General features: G+C 36.2%; 1 protein-coding gene across 5 annotated transcripts in view; it reads left to right on the top strand.

The window, feature by feature from the left end:
• Nucleotides 1-13,806, top strand: part of LOC310902761 (heparan sulfate glucosamine 3-O-sulfotransferase 1-like) — a 54,752-nt gene that overhangs the window by 8,749 nt on the left and 32,197 nt on the right. The window contains exon 1 of one of the 5 annotated variants that reach the window (XR_014586977.1): nt 7,907-10,307. The exons of the other annotated variants lie outside the window; for them this stretch is intronic. The gene's annotated coding sequence lies outside the window, so the exon portion shown is untranslated. Of the gene's footprint in view, nt 1-7,906; nt 10,308-13,806 lie in introns of those variants that run through there. 5 annotated transcript variants of the gene reach the window in all.

Consider the following 13,806-nt stretch of genomic DNA (forward strand, 5'->3'; position numbering starts at 1 on the left):
AGTATAAAAAGCATTTGTATAACAACCATATTATCAAGTATCTTCCAGACTTGCCTCACATGAATTCCAACATATCCATGTTTGCCATTGTACCATTTATAAAGGAAGGCACTGTCAGGTTGAAGAAGGAAAATCATTTGCAATTGTCAGCTTTGACACTTTCTAGTGATAGATTCCTAAGATGAAGTATGAAAATAAGCAATTCAGATTTTTATTTATTTATTTATTTATAGGTTGCAAATTAGGCATCTTTTAGACCTTATCCCCAAAAATTAGGTTGTCAGTCCCAGAAAGATCTGACTCTACTTCCTTTCTACAACATACTACCTTTAGTTTATTGAATAAATAAATAGCTCAATTTAGTTAGGTGTCTTTTTATTGTTTTTTTTTTTTATTTATTATTATTGTTATTGTTGTTTTATCTGCTCACTCAATTTACAGATTCTATTTTATGGCTTTGATTTTGTTCTGTATTTTTTAAACATTGAGTCTTTCGTAGCAGTAGCTGTTCATCACTGACATCCTGGCTATGATATTTTTCTGTCCCCTCGTATAGTAGATTAATAAAATATACTCACAACACACAGATTCTTTTGTGGGTCTAGGGGTTTCTAAGTTCAAAATCTGACATGTGCACTGGAGAATGAAGAAAAAGAAAGGGCATGTTATTTTCATACTCTACTGAATCTTATGTTAGCTCCAAGATTCTGGATCCTAAAGTAAGACCCATTCTTGTGCACTTCAAAAAATCCTGAAAGATTAGACCTCTTTAACAGGTTAGAGAGCTGAATGCTTCTGTTTTTTTTACCCTTTCTTTACCCTCCCCTCAACAAAATTATGGCATTTTAATACATTTATTTAAATATTTGCTGCCTAGCTTTTTTGTTCATTCTTTATCTCCTGTACCCTGATAGCATAAAGTGTCAATGATAGAAAAGAGAAATAAAAAAAATATCTTGTAAAGCTTGAAATTTAATCTTGTAATTTCAAAAATGCATCTTGAGAAGAGGACTGTTATGATAATTATGAATGACATTTTAGAAAACAAAACTATGTAAAGAATTGATTAAAACTAAAGAGTTGTTCCTCAAAGTCAGGTAACCAGATATTCAGGGAAGAGCAGTATATCTCTTTTCTTCTGAATCCTTGTGCGGTCCTATGCACAGAATATTGCGCTTTAATACTCAATGGAGTTGTTCTACTTTGCTTCTATAATGTAGCAGCTTCCTTTAATCAAACGGAAGCCAATAGGAATATGCGAGCATCTAATAAAGCTCTCTGTTGCCCACTGGGAGATACTTGAATTTGTGCTAGCTTGCACTAAAAGGAAATGCTGTTAAAGTGTGTTGTTTATTTTTCTGTAAAAACTCTAATATACAGTATATAAAATTTCAACTGAAGAAAATCAGATAATATCATATATACTGAATAACGCCAATCTAGAATACTGCTCAGCCAATCTAAAGTAAAAAGTGCACATTTTAACATTTCTGTACAAAATGATCATGTTACTTTACATTGTAGATAAAGAAATATGGCCTCTTTATGCTGTTGCTAATTGATATTTTGTGATTGTAAAGTAGTCTAATTTCTGAAATGCAAATAACAATGTTTGCTATGTTTACATATGTGGGGAAGGAAATAATTGCCTCATTCTTAAATTGCACTTAGCTGTTTTGGTGGACATGATTTTCCATTTATCTACAAAATATTCCTCATGTTTTTTTTTTTAAAAAAAAAGGAAGAATGTTAAGATTGCAGAGTAATCTGTGTAAATCATGAATCTAAAGACACTAATTATCTGTTCATATAGCTTATTATGTATGTGCAATGGTATATTGACACAATCTCTGAATCTCTGGCTGTGCAGTCATGTTCTGTTGGTCTTGTTCCTGTGAAATGTGTTCATTATGTGTAGTTAATAATAACAACAAATACTTCTTTATCATTTCATTGTAGATCTTAATGAGAAGAATAAGACTATAATAATATTTATTTTTATAATCTTATTTTTAAACAGATGGAGAAACCATGTACATGGTAAGTTGTTATATAGAAAGCTTTGGCTAAGGCTCAGAATTTTCTGGTTTTGTAGCTATTGAATGAGAGATGTTCAATATGAGTCTTCACTGAATAGGTATGCCTCATGTACAGTTTAAATTACTGCAGTATGTAACTGATGTGAGTTTGGTTTTACTGCTTTAAAATGTGCTTACATGAGGAATGAAGGAATTCTAGGTATCAGTGTAGAGCTGGTCAGAAACTATTGCATGGCACTAATGTTTCATAGAATCACAGAATCATTGTTTAGGTTGGAAAAGATCTTCATTGAGTCCAGCTGTTAACCTGGCCTACTGAGTCCATCAATAAACTATGTACCTTAGTGCTGCACCCACGTGTCTCTTAAATACCTCCACCAATTTCCTGGGCAGCCTGTTCCAATGCTTGAACACCCTGTCTGTACTGGAGATTTATTTTATTTCATAAAAAAATGTGAATTCTGTGTAACAGAAATACTGTCTTTTGTAATCCTAACAAACTTTAAGGGAGCTACAGAGGCAGTTCTCAGGAATCCCCACTGTAAGGCAGAGCTGTCGCAACTTTCCTGTCATACTTTTGCATTTTGCTTTAACAAAGAGCTTAGGGAAAACTAAGTGGAATCATTTCTTGTACTACTGAATCTTCAGGATTCTTCAAAACAAGAATTTGTATTCCATTTAGCTGAGTATCCAAGCATAAAATATCTTCATCCTGACCTCTTAATGTCTAACATTCTAATTTTGATGTTGCGTAAATACCTACTTAGCTTTAATGCATTCCTGTTTAATGTGTGTATCACTTGGGATGGCTCTGAAAAGTGAATATTGAATTTTGTAGTCCAGTGTGTAAAGTCATAAGGAAAATTTTGCCTACTTGAAGTTTTATAAATTGGCCCCTTTTTATTTAATGTCAAGGGAATGAATTCAGGAAGGCTCAGTGACATGGGAATGGCTGTAAGTTGTTTTCTCCTGAAATAACTAGATAATTCTTTCTAGGGCCCATTCAGTGTTACTCAGATACCACAGAAGAAGGTCCTACCTACTCCTTGTTGATGATAAGGCTTTTTATCCTTACTTGATATATAGTTACAATACTTATAATGCAGGTTTGTGGTTTTTTGCTTGATGAACCTGATCTCCTTCTATGACCAAGTGACGCGCTTGGTAGATGAGGGGAAGGCTGTGGATGTGATCTACCTTGACTTCAGTAAGGCTTTTGACACCATTTCCCACAACATTCTCCTCAAGAAACTGGCTGCTCGTGGCTTGGACTGGCGTACGCTTTGTTGGGTTAAAAACTGGCTGGATGGCTGGGCCCAAAGAGTTGTGGTGAATGGAGCCAAATCCAGTTGGAGGCCGGTTGCTAGTGGAGTCACCCAGGGCTCAGTGCTGGGGCCAGTCCTCTTTAATATCTTTATCAATGACCTGGATGAGGGGATCGAGTGCACCCTCAGTAAGTTTGCAGATGACACCAAGTTAGGTGCCTGTGTCAGTCTGCTCAAGGGAAGGAAGGCTCTGCAGGAGGATCTGGATAGGCTGGACCCATGGAATGAGGTCAACTGCATGAAGTTCAACAAGGCCAAGTGCAGGGTCCTGCATCTGGGGCATAACAACCCCAAGCAGCGCTACAGGCTGGGAGATGAGTGGTTGGAAAGCTGCCTGGCAGAGAAGGACCTGGGAGTATTGGTTGATAGGCAGCTGAATATGAGCCAGCAGTGTGCCCAGGTGGCCAAGAAGGCCAACAGCATCCTGGCCTGTATAAGAAGCAGTGTGGCCAGCAGGTCTAGGGAGGCGATTGTCCCTCTGTACTCGGCTCTGGTGAGGCCGCACCTCGAGTACTGTGTTCAGTTTTGGGCCCCTCGCTACAAGAAGGACATGGAGGTGCTCGAGAGAGTCCAGAGAAGGGCAACGAAGCTGGTGAGGGGTCTGGAGAACAAGTCTTATGAGGAGCGGCTGAGGGAGCTGGGATTGTTTAGCCTGGAGGAGGCTCAGGGGAGACCTTATCGCTATCTATAGGTACCTTAAAGGAGGCTGTAGAGAGGTGGGGGTTGGTCTGTTCTCCCACATGCCTGGTGACAGGACGAGGGGGAATGGGCTAAAGTTGTGCCAGGGGAGGTTTAGGTTGGATATTAGGAAGAACTTCTTCACTGAAAGGGTTGTTAGGCATTGGAATGGGCTGCCCAGGGAGGTGGTTGAGTGACCATCCCTGGAGGTCTTTAAAAGACGTTTAGATGTAGCCCTTAGTGATATGGTTTAGTGGAGGACTTGTTAGTGTTAGGGCAGAGGTTGGACTAGATGATGTTGGAGGTCTCTTCCAACCTAGACGATTCTGTGATTCTGTGATTTTTTAGAAGACATTTTATTCTGTGTTGAGGAGGAAGGAACATTCAGTGTAATTTAACAGTTTTATTTTCAAGTTACAGTTTCTGCATTTCTTAAATGTTTTAATTTCTTGTTCATTTGACTTTCTTGTCTATTGTTCAGTATATTCAACAGTTTACACGCAGTTGCAGGCTTCAGTTTCTGTATTCTGTTTTTTCAGATTTTTTTTTTTTTTTATATCTATGGTTCCCTTGGCACATATTTACACTCTCGGGGGAGGAAGGGGCTTTTCTGTTCTTTTTCAGTTTTCTTTATATTTTATTTTCCCCATGATTGCTTTCCAGTTCTCTTTTTGCTCTCCACTTGTCATTCTTCACCATCTTCCAGTCTCCCAGATCTGGTTTTATGAGTTCTAAAATGAAACCTCAAACCCTGTTGAGCTGCAGGTTTTGATTAGTACTGCTTGGCATGGAATTTTGTTCCAAAATGTCTTTAGTAGATGATACCAGTCTTTCAAAACTCTACCTGTTGACAAAATCAACAATTCAGTGCATAGGGTGCTCATATGGTATTTGTATTGCAGTAAATTGGGTAGATTCAGGACTTCATCTTGCCACATTTTGGTTATACATTGCACTGGGTAAGTATATATAAATATTTCACTTACTGCTGAGAAACTTGTCTTTATTATGATTCAGAATAAACTATCCATTCAGAATAGCATCTCTTTTGTGATTTGTGAACAAATTTTTGGCTGACCAGCTTTAGATGTAAACAAACTTTGGATTTGCGACATTTTTGTCACATCTTCAAGTAAAATGTTTTGAAAGTAACTGAGTACCAAAAGGTACAGATATGCCTACATTTCATTTTTTTCTGAAGAGTTCTTCAGTATATTACCATTCAACTTTTTGTAATAGTTACTGGCTATGACAGTGTGTGTATCATTTAGTAGTGCAGCTAATGCGAGCAGAGGATTCATCCAGGATTTGACACTGGAGTTGTCTCTTACATGCTTTTGAATTCACATCCTCTCCCTCTCTGGAGAGTGTCCACATTGTTAGTTCATAGAATATTGTGTAGTAGTGTGTTGGATTTGGATGTTTACATTGAAATTTACACTCTTATTATTTTAAATATTAATGAGATTGAAAATGCAGCAGTAGTGTCCATATTCCACCATGGCAGAAGTGGAATGCACTTCAGATCTTGCTGTCTTTAAGTGCAGTTGCCCTAAAGATAATTTTAATTTTGATCTAGGGTTAGTTAATTAGTACCTGCAAAATAAAATAGTTTCACAAAATGAATAAACGATGAACCTTGTTTTCATGGTTTTCTACAGCATATGAAATTGCATGAGTAAGTATAGTGGAAAGTTTATGTTCTGATCCCTCCAGGCGAAGGTAAAGTTGTTTATGGTTTCCTGTTGTCTCCTGAAAGTCAGCCTCTGACAGTCAGAGAAGAATGGTGACATTGACATTGCCCAAAAAGCAAGGAGAATTGTGCACTAATACTTGCCAAAAAACATTGGCGAGGGAAGGCTGTGTCGTGTCAAGTTCCTGTGAACTCATTTGGACAAATGGGCTTGCAGTAAGAGAGCTGGGAATCATCTGATTTGCTACGATATGCTGCCTGGGGAAAAGACCTGGGAAGTATTTAGATGGAAGTAAAGTTTTCCATTTAGTAGAGTATATTTGAGGAAGTCCCAAGGAAAGTAAAAAGGTAGAGGTTTGAATGTCCAACATTGCTGCTACCAGCACAAGACAAAAGTTTTCCAAGCAACTTATGGTCTCAGAACAGGCTAGTGACTTTGGATACTCTAAATTTTGTTCTGCCAGACGGTATATTAAAAAAAGCGTTTTACTTAATTTACTGTTTCTGAAAGTTAGGTTGAGTTTAAATAGACATTCATTTTTTCCAATTCTGGCTTCATGCTTAAAGTGTCAAACTTACATATTCGTATGATTTAATACATGTTTACAATGCTCTTTTGTAGGATTGCTAACAAGTAAACAGAATAAATGGCATTACTGTGATATTGTTTTCCTCTTGTCTTTCAGTGAAGGCAGGTAATAGACTTTCTTTACAATAGTAATTGAAATTTTTTTTTTTTAAATGTCAGATTTCACCTTAACACAACTACTTGCAAATATGACATTAACTCTGCTGGAATCTATGGAGCTGTATGTGGTTGAACTTACAGTTGCTTAAATTGAGCTTGCATTGAGTACTTTTGAGAAGGGTGTTTGTTTAATGTTGGAATCAATTCCATATATTCTAGTAGTAGTCAGAAGAACTTATTTTTTTAAAGGCCATGGCATATCAAATTTTAAAAGGACCTTAGCAGAAGAAAAGTAGCATATAGAAATCTATTTTTTCAGTTTAAGCTTGTTTTACAGAGCTGACGTATGCAAAACTTTTCATTACTTTCTGATGATGTTTACATTGTAGTATTGAAAGGAAGGCTTCCACCTTTGCAATTTATGCTCAGTTGGGTGAAACAATATAGTCACATTTTATACAAAAGAAATTAAGATTAGCTAAGTATTCAGGCTAACAACTGTCAGATGTACTTAAATGCAGATAAGTAATTTTACTCTGGGGCAAAATTAAGGTGGAGGGTATCTACTGAAAGGAAAAATCTTGGAGCATGCTGACCAGTAGAGAGAAGAACCGGTTAGAAGAATATCTAGTGTATAAAGCACTGTTTCAGTGCAGTTGTACTGTAGCTGTGTAAAAAGAAAAGAGTGAGAAGTTGTATGTTGAAGTATGTTGAAGTCTTGGATATTTGTTAAGTCACATATACATGGGAGCATTCAACGTTGAACTGAGCTAACAATCTTTATTTATATTGTATTCAATCAATAGATGTATAACCCTTCTTCCTTGTCCCCATTCATTGTATTTCACTGCCCATTTTATTTCTTAAGAAATACGTGTACACATGGATTGATATATTATAGATTTAATTTGTTTTAATATTGCTGAATTTTCTTATACTGCTATGATCTCACATTTTATCTGATGAATTAAGGTGTAGTATGTGCTTCTGTCTAAAAATTGTTGCTTCATGTGCCCAAGTCACAGAACCACATTATTTTCCATGTGAAATTGCAGACAGGTTGCATGCTATTGCAACTTCTTGCCAAATAGCAGGCTTAACTGCTGCATGCAAAACTGTTCTTTTGAGGAGGGTAGTGGAGAGTAAATAAACTATAATAATAAGATTTGATTTACTCTTCTTTCTGGGCGGAGCAAATATGAAACAGATTGAACAGTATGGTGGAAAGATGGATGTCTGTTTTAATGGAGTCTAAGTAAGAGCAACATCTGGGATTTACCCATGGATAAAGTAGGTACCAACCTGCTCTCATAGTCTCTCCTTGAACATGTGTGGGAGTCCAGTTTCTCCGTATGACACCAGTGTAAGAGCGGACTGTCTTTGTCTGCAGAACCATCCATTTTCTTGCCAGCCTCTCTTGCAGCATGAAAAGTAAGGGTACATTGCACTCCATTTCTAAGTATGGTCTTCTCTACCCTTCATCAGATTCTGGATTTGGTACAGAAAATGCAAGAACTGAGAATCTGTTTTGAATCTACTGGACTTAACTTTATTGGTGGATCAGAAACAGGGCTCAGACTGACTGTCATACTGGCTGAGCTTTCTGCTGTGATGCTGCCGGCAGCTGTGGGCATAAGGGCTCAACTGCAAAGCCTTGTTGTGGAAAGCTAGTGTTTTATCCTATAAACACTATAACACCCTATAGTTAGTGTCTGAAATCCATCTGCAGCCATGTGCCAACAGATAGCTTGCCATACTCAGTTCTTGAGCACAGGAAAGAGTTCAGTTTTGTTTTTTTTTTCGATGTGGCATAGGCTTATCTTTTTCTCTTATTTTCATATGTGTCCATCTTAAATAAATTCTGGGTTTAGTTGTAAGGCTATTGTAAAGAAATAACATCTGCTAACGTCTGAAATTCTTGCTCTTCACTTTTAAATAAAGTAGCTTATTCCCTTTTATCTTTCTCTCTCTGATTTTTTTTTTTCCAAGCACGGTGAATGTTTTTTTTCTTGTGGAAGACAGCCTGAATACCCTAAATGTCACCTGCCATTATAATTTTTAAATTGAAACCTTTATTTGTAGGGTTTTATGTATCATCTTAGTGTATATGTTGTCTTTCTCCCCTATTTGTCAGAAGCATTACTGTAAGAGGAGATTATTAGCATAGCACAACACAAGCTTTTACTAGCTTGTTCTCGTCTCTCTACAAATGACCATTATTCCTTTATTGTAAGTTTTGTTTGAATTTGTTGACAGTAAGAATAGGATCTCACTGAAGGAAAAAATTATCTCTTTGGAAGGCTAACCAAGGAACAATTCCATACAACTGAAGTGTCGCAGACAAGCAGTCATTGTTTTCATTGCTTGCACCTTTAGAGTAAAAAGCAAACTGATTCAGTCATTTAGTGGGCTTCTTGGGTAATGTAATCACAGTGATGAAAAGTGGGCAGACATGGAAACAGTGAAAGCACTTTAGCAATTATGGGTATATACCATTTGAATTCTTCCTTGAAGAAGCATAGGCTTACTATTTTTTGCACTTAGAAGTGCAAGGTGCAAAGGATGACGGAGTAATTTCAGTTCTATTTGTAACAATGCTAACTGAAGCTGTTGAAACACTACCTTCCATTTAAGCACCAAAACAAAGGTACACCACTCTGTAAAATAACAGTACATGCAGCTAAGGGGTTTTGCTGAATAATTCTTAGGAGAAATGAGGAAATGTCACAAAGGTGAAAATGAGTCAAATATTTGTGATCTTGCTTGAACAACTGCTTAAAGTGTGAATTCAAACACTGCTTTATGAGAGCTCTTTAGCTGGAAAGCTAGGTGAAGATGAGTAGTAAACTCAGAACAGGAAACTATTGCCTGCTTATGTTCCATTGTGCTAGGAAAACTGGAACTTAAAGACTATAAATAAACAAGGTTGCATCAGACATTGAGTTCCATAATCTGTTTCTTAATCAGAAGAAACTGTAATTTTATGTAGCTGTTTAGGTCAACTGTAGCGAAGCTGTTCCCACCTTTAGCAAGTACCAACTCTTTTCCTGCTAAAATAATCGAGTTAAAAATGGAAAAAGCAACTTCACCATGCTGTGCAGCATTCCATCTCCGATATGAGTAATTGTCCCTATGGGATCTTTAGAAAACTTCAGTTTTCTCATTTATTTTTTTTTAAAGCACCAGAGCACTTTTGTTTGTTGGAGAAGCATTTATTAAATCTGCCTAGGAAACTCTAACAAACTTTTGAAAGACTTGCATCAGCTTCCACCGAAATGTGGGAGAGCCCAGCGTAAGTATTGGGTGAGGAAAGGGCTGAACATTCCTCTTACATCTGACCTGTTACACAACTACTCAATAACAAGAACTATAATAGACAAAAAAACAAACAAACAAACAAAAAAACACTTGGTCATGTTGAAACTGGGAAGAGATTAATGGGATGTTGCTTAATAAGTTCTTTTATAAACTGAGATAACTTTGGAGCTATGTGTAATATGGACTTCCCATACAATCCTTATAAGTGTTCCTTGCATTCGTATTGTGTATATTACCAGAACACAGATATTGTGTGTTTTGTTTGGATTTTTTTGATTATGTTTTTTTTTTTTTTCTTTAACAGTGGTAGAGCTAACTTGGATCTTACTCAATTCCTTTAAAATGAACTGTAAACACTTCTGTCAGATTCTAAAAAAAAAAAAAAAGTTCAGGTTGGAAGAGACCTCAGGAGGTCGTCTTGGTCCAACCTTCTGCTCAAAATAGAGTCAGCATTGAAGAAAGACAGCGCTACTCAGGGCTTTCACAATCTGGCCTGAAAAATGTTCAAGTATGGAGACTGTACCACAACTATGGACACCCTGTTCCAATGCCTGACAGTCCTCATAGTAAGAAGGCTTTTCCTCGTATGCTTTTCCTCATATCTCTCCTGTATCAGCTTACATCTGTTTTCTTTTGTCCACCACCATGCAACATTATGAAGAGCCTGTCTCTATTGTCACAGTGACCTCCTTGCAGACAAGCTTCTTTGTTGTTTTTGGTAGGATTATAGATGAAGGTTGCATCACAGGTGTTTTGGTTGGCTTCCTTTTTTGTGATTCTGCTGCCAAAACAGTGTTGGAGGCAACTTGCCCTGTCTTATCTTCCCTGTCAGAGATGTGGGTGCTTGAAGAGAAGATGTGGGGAGATCTTAACAATGTTTATAAATATCTAGTGAGAGAGTCCAAAGATGAAACCATACTCTTCAAGAAAGCAAACAAACATCATTCCAGTCACCACACTAAAAAGTGTTTACTTATGTTAAGGTTGAATTTCATGTTTCAGTTTATGCCCGTTGTCTCTTATTCTGTCACTGAGCACCACTGACCTCTACAAATACTGCTGTGTCCCAACAAAGCTCTTAAGGTAGTTGTAATAGATTCTGTAATGTAACATATATTTTGAATAACATCCCAGCTCACACCTGTAACTCTTGTTCGTAATTTTGAAGCCTTAAATTTGCTACAGGACAGGTTGTATATTATAGTCATTATTGATGGAGTTATCAATATTGTACATTGTTGGAATTACAGATTACTGTACAGATATGAAGTACAGCATGCAGTATTATAATAATTCTAATTGACTATAAATGACTATAGTAATTAGGTGTAGAGGTTTTTCATCTGTTCTGAGAAACTTGTGATGCTTCCACTATTTCCCATAACTTTGATCTCATTAAAATTAAATAATACTACCAGATGTTTTCTGAAATTCTTGCTGCTTTATAATTGTTTCTATGAATATCAAAAAAAAAAAAGAATGAAAATTATGTCCTTATAACTTAATTAAAATATTGATTTATTGGAGAATACTGAACATAACCTTCATTATTAAGCTATGTGTATGAAAAACTCATTATTAAAAAAAAAAACTGCGCATTTTTAAGCCAGACTTACTAACTTCAGACGTGAATTTACAGCTTCTTTCCTGAAGTGAACTTGTCTGTTTGATTGCTCGTGTCTTGACATTTGATAGTTTTTCCATTCTATACTCTATACCCAAACACATCAGTTTTAATGGGAAATATTCACAGTATCCATGAACAGCAGATAGCTAAACTTCATCTTAGGCCACGTAAGTCATTAAGCTTTTACATAGATTATAAAGATGAAAATAGAGTTTGCAGCCCATAGGGAGAAGACTTACTGTGTGTGCACTAAGGAGTTCACATGTGTAGTATCTCTAATGCAGGACACATTGAAGCTGTTAGTGGTGCACATTGCAGCTTGATGTGAGCACACATGGTCATTTCATGCGTATCTGCTAATGTTGCTATTATTGTGGCTCTTATGTTAGCTCTTAGGGGGCTGTTTTGTTTTTAAACTAAGTCTTACGCTAGTGCTTGTAGTAGCTGGCAGTTTTCAACAAGCCCAGATACAGACTGGAAGTGTAATCCCATCCTCTCTCCAAAATAACAATGTTAGAGAGTTACACGAAAAATACCCTTGAATAACTGCAAGTGAAGAAGTTGAGATTAAGAATGCATTCTTAAAAATGCATTTGTTTTTCTGCACATTTTATGCCTCTTGATTTTTATCTAGCAGTATTTTTTGTTCATTTTTGGAAATGCTCAGAAAATGTTCCATAGGTAAACAAATATTAGCAATGCTGTGTCTTCAGGGCAGGCTTAGAACCAAACTGTGTTTGATAATGAATTGTGTGTTAAATAATAACTTCCAGTGAAGACTTATTAGACTTATAATTATATTCAGTTCCTGAACATTTGAGAACACCTCTACTGACCATTTGGTAGTATCCAAGTTAGCTCATGTTGAGCATCTGACACTTCTTTATAATTATAAAGTGTTTAGTATATTAGTTTCTGGATTGAGTCTTGTGGGAATTAAATTATCTAAACAGCTTAAAGTTTCCTGTACTACTTTTATTTTATTATTTGTTTCAGGGAATATTTTAAGTAAGGAAAGAGAATGTGATGCTTTGATATGTTTGTTGTTGTTTTTTGTTTGTGGGTTTTTTAATATTTAATTTTTATTTTTTTCTTGCAGCCATCTGTTCTTTTTAATTTAGTTTTATGCCAGAAAGTTCTTATTCAGGGTGAAACTATCTTTTCTGCAAAACACTGTGTGAGGCTTACATCCTCATAAAAAGGTATTGGCTTTTGCACAGAGATAAAATTCCTTTGCACCAAAATCTTTAACAGTAAAGAAATAATGTAAGATTTAACTAGTGCCTTTCTGGTGACCTCTTTTTATTGACACATTTTTTTTTAATATGATTACCAATATACTGATATTAAATAAGTGGTAGATGATGTTGTAAGGAGCTCAGAGGCTCTTTGTTCTGTGATACTGGATTTCATGTGAGAGACTACTATTTGACAGCACTGCTCACCATTATACTTACTGTCTTTCTTTGGACTGTGGTATAGTTTAGGTGGATTGGTAGACATTTCAGCATGATGCAGCCAGAATACTTTCATTTATGGAAATTAGCATCCTCTGTGTTTTATTTTTATGTCATTTTATGTTTGTTTTTACATACGTTCCACAGAGGACAACTGTTACAATCAATAACATTTGCTAATTTAAGAAATAGTGGAAGCCAAAAAATGTGGCATAAAATTAGCTAAAAAATCTCAGAGAGCAAATGGCATTGTTTTCATTTTTCATGTCGTCTGTCCTTGATTAATCATGCTTTACTCAAGAAACTAATTAGCTGGCTGTATGTTCTATGTGTCCTGTAAGTACCAGCTTTATAATTGAAAAGAAATCACATTAGACTAGAAACTCTAGTGCAGTTGTTAGTTGAACTTGACTATTTAGCACAAATGCTCATTTAAAATACAAATATAAGTACTACACTTTGATGAGGGTATAGTGAGAGGCATGTTACGATTCAAAGAGATTGTTAGATGGTGTCTGGACAGGAGAGCTACCTTACTACCTGCAATATCATAACTCAAACCAAGACCGTTTATTGGAAGGGGTACACCATGTAACGTAAAAACAGTCTACTGTGGTGGATCAGGTCATTTGTATGTTCATTGATTTGTTACTCAGTACAACTTTCATTTTTGGATACGACCCTGTTGCAATAGCATCTGTGGATGCCTTTATTGCCTTACTTAGGTAGATAAGGCAATTTAGTAGCTGGTAGATGCTTACTGTGTCCAGTCTAGTCTCCTTTATCAGATGTGTGGGAAGTTCCTTTACTGTTCAGACTTTTATAGCACTACACTGAGCCTTTTAATGACAGTTGCATTTATAAGCAGCATCTTCTATTGTATTCTTGGTCTTAGGATATTTTGAATATTACATTTTATTGCTATATTTCCAAAATTGCAAAAGGTAAGAGTTTTTACAATTATGTCAAAATGTCCATTTT

This window comes from Anser anser, assembly GCF_964211835.1.
Source record: "Anser anser genome assembly, chromosome: 7".
Taxonomy (NCBI): domain Eukaryota; kingdom Metazoa; phylum Chordata; class Aves; order Anseriformes; family Anatidae; genus Anser; species Anser anser.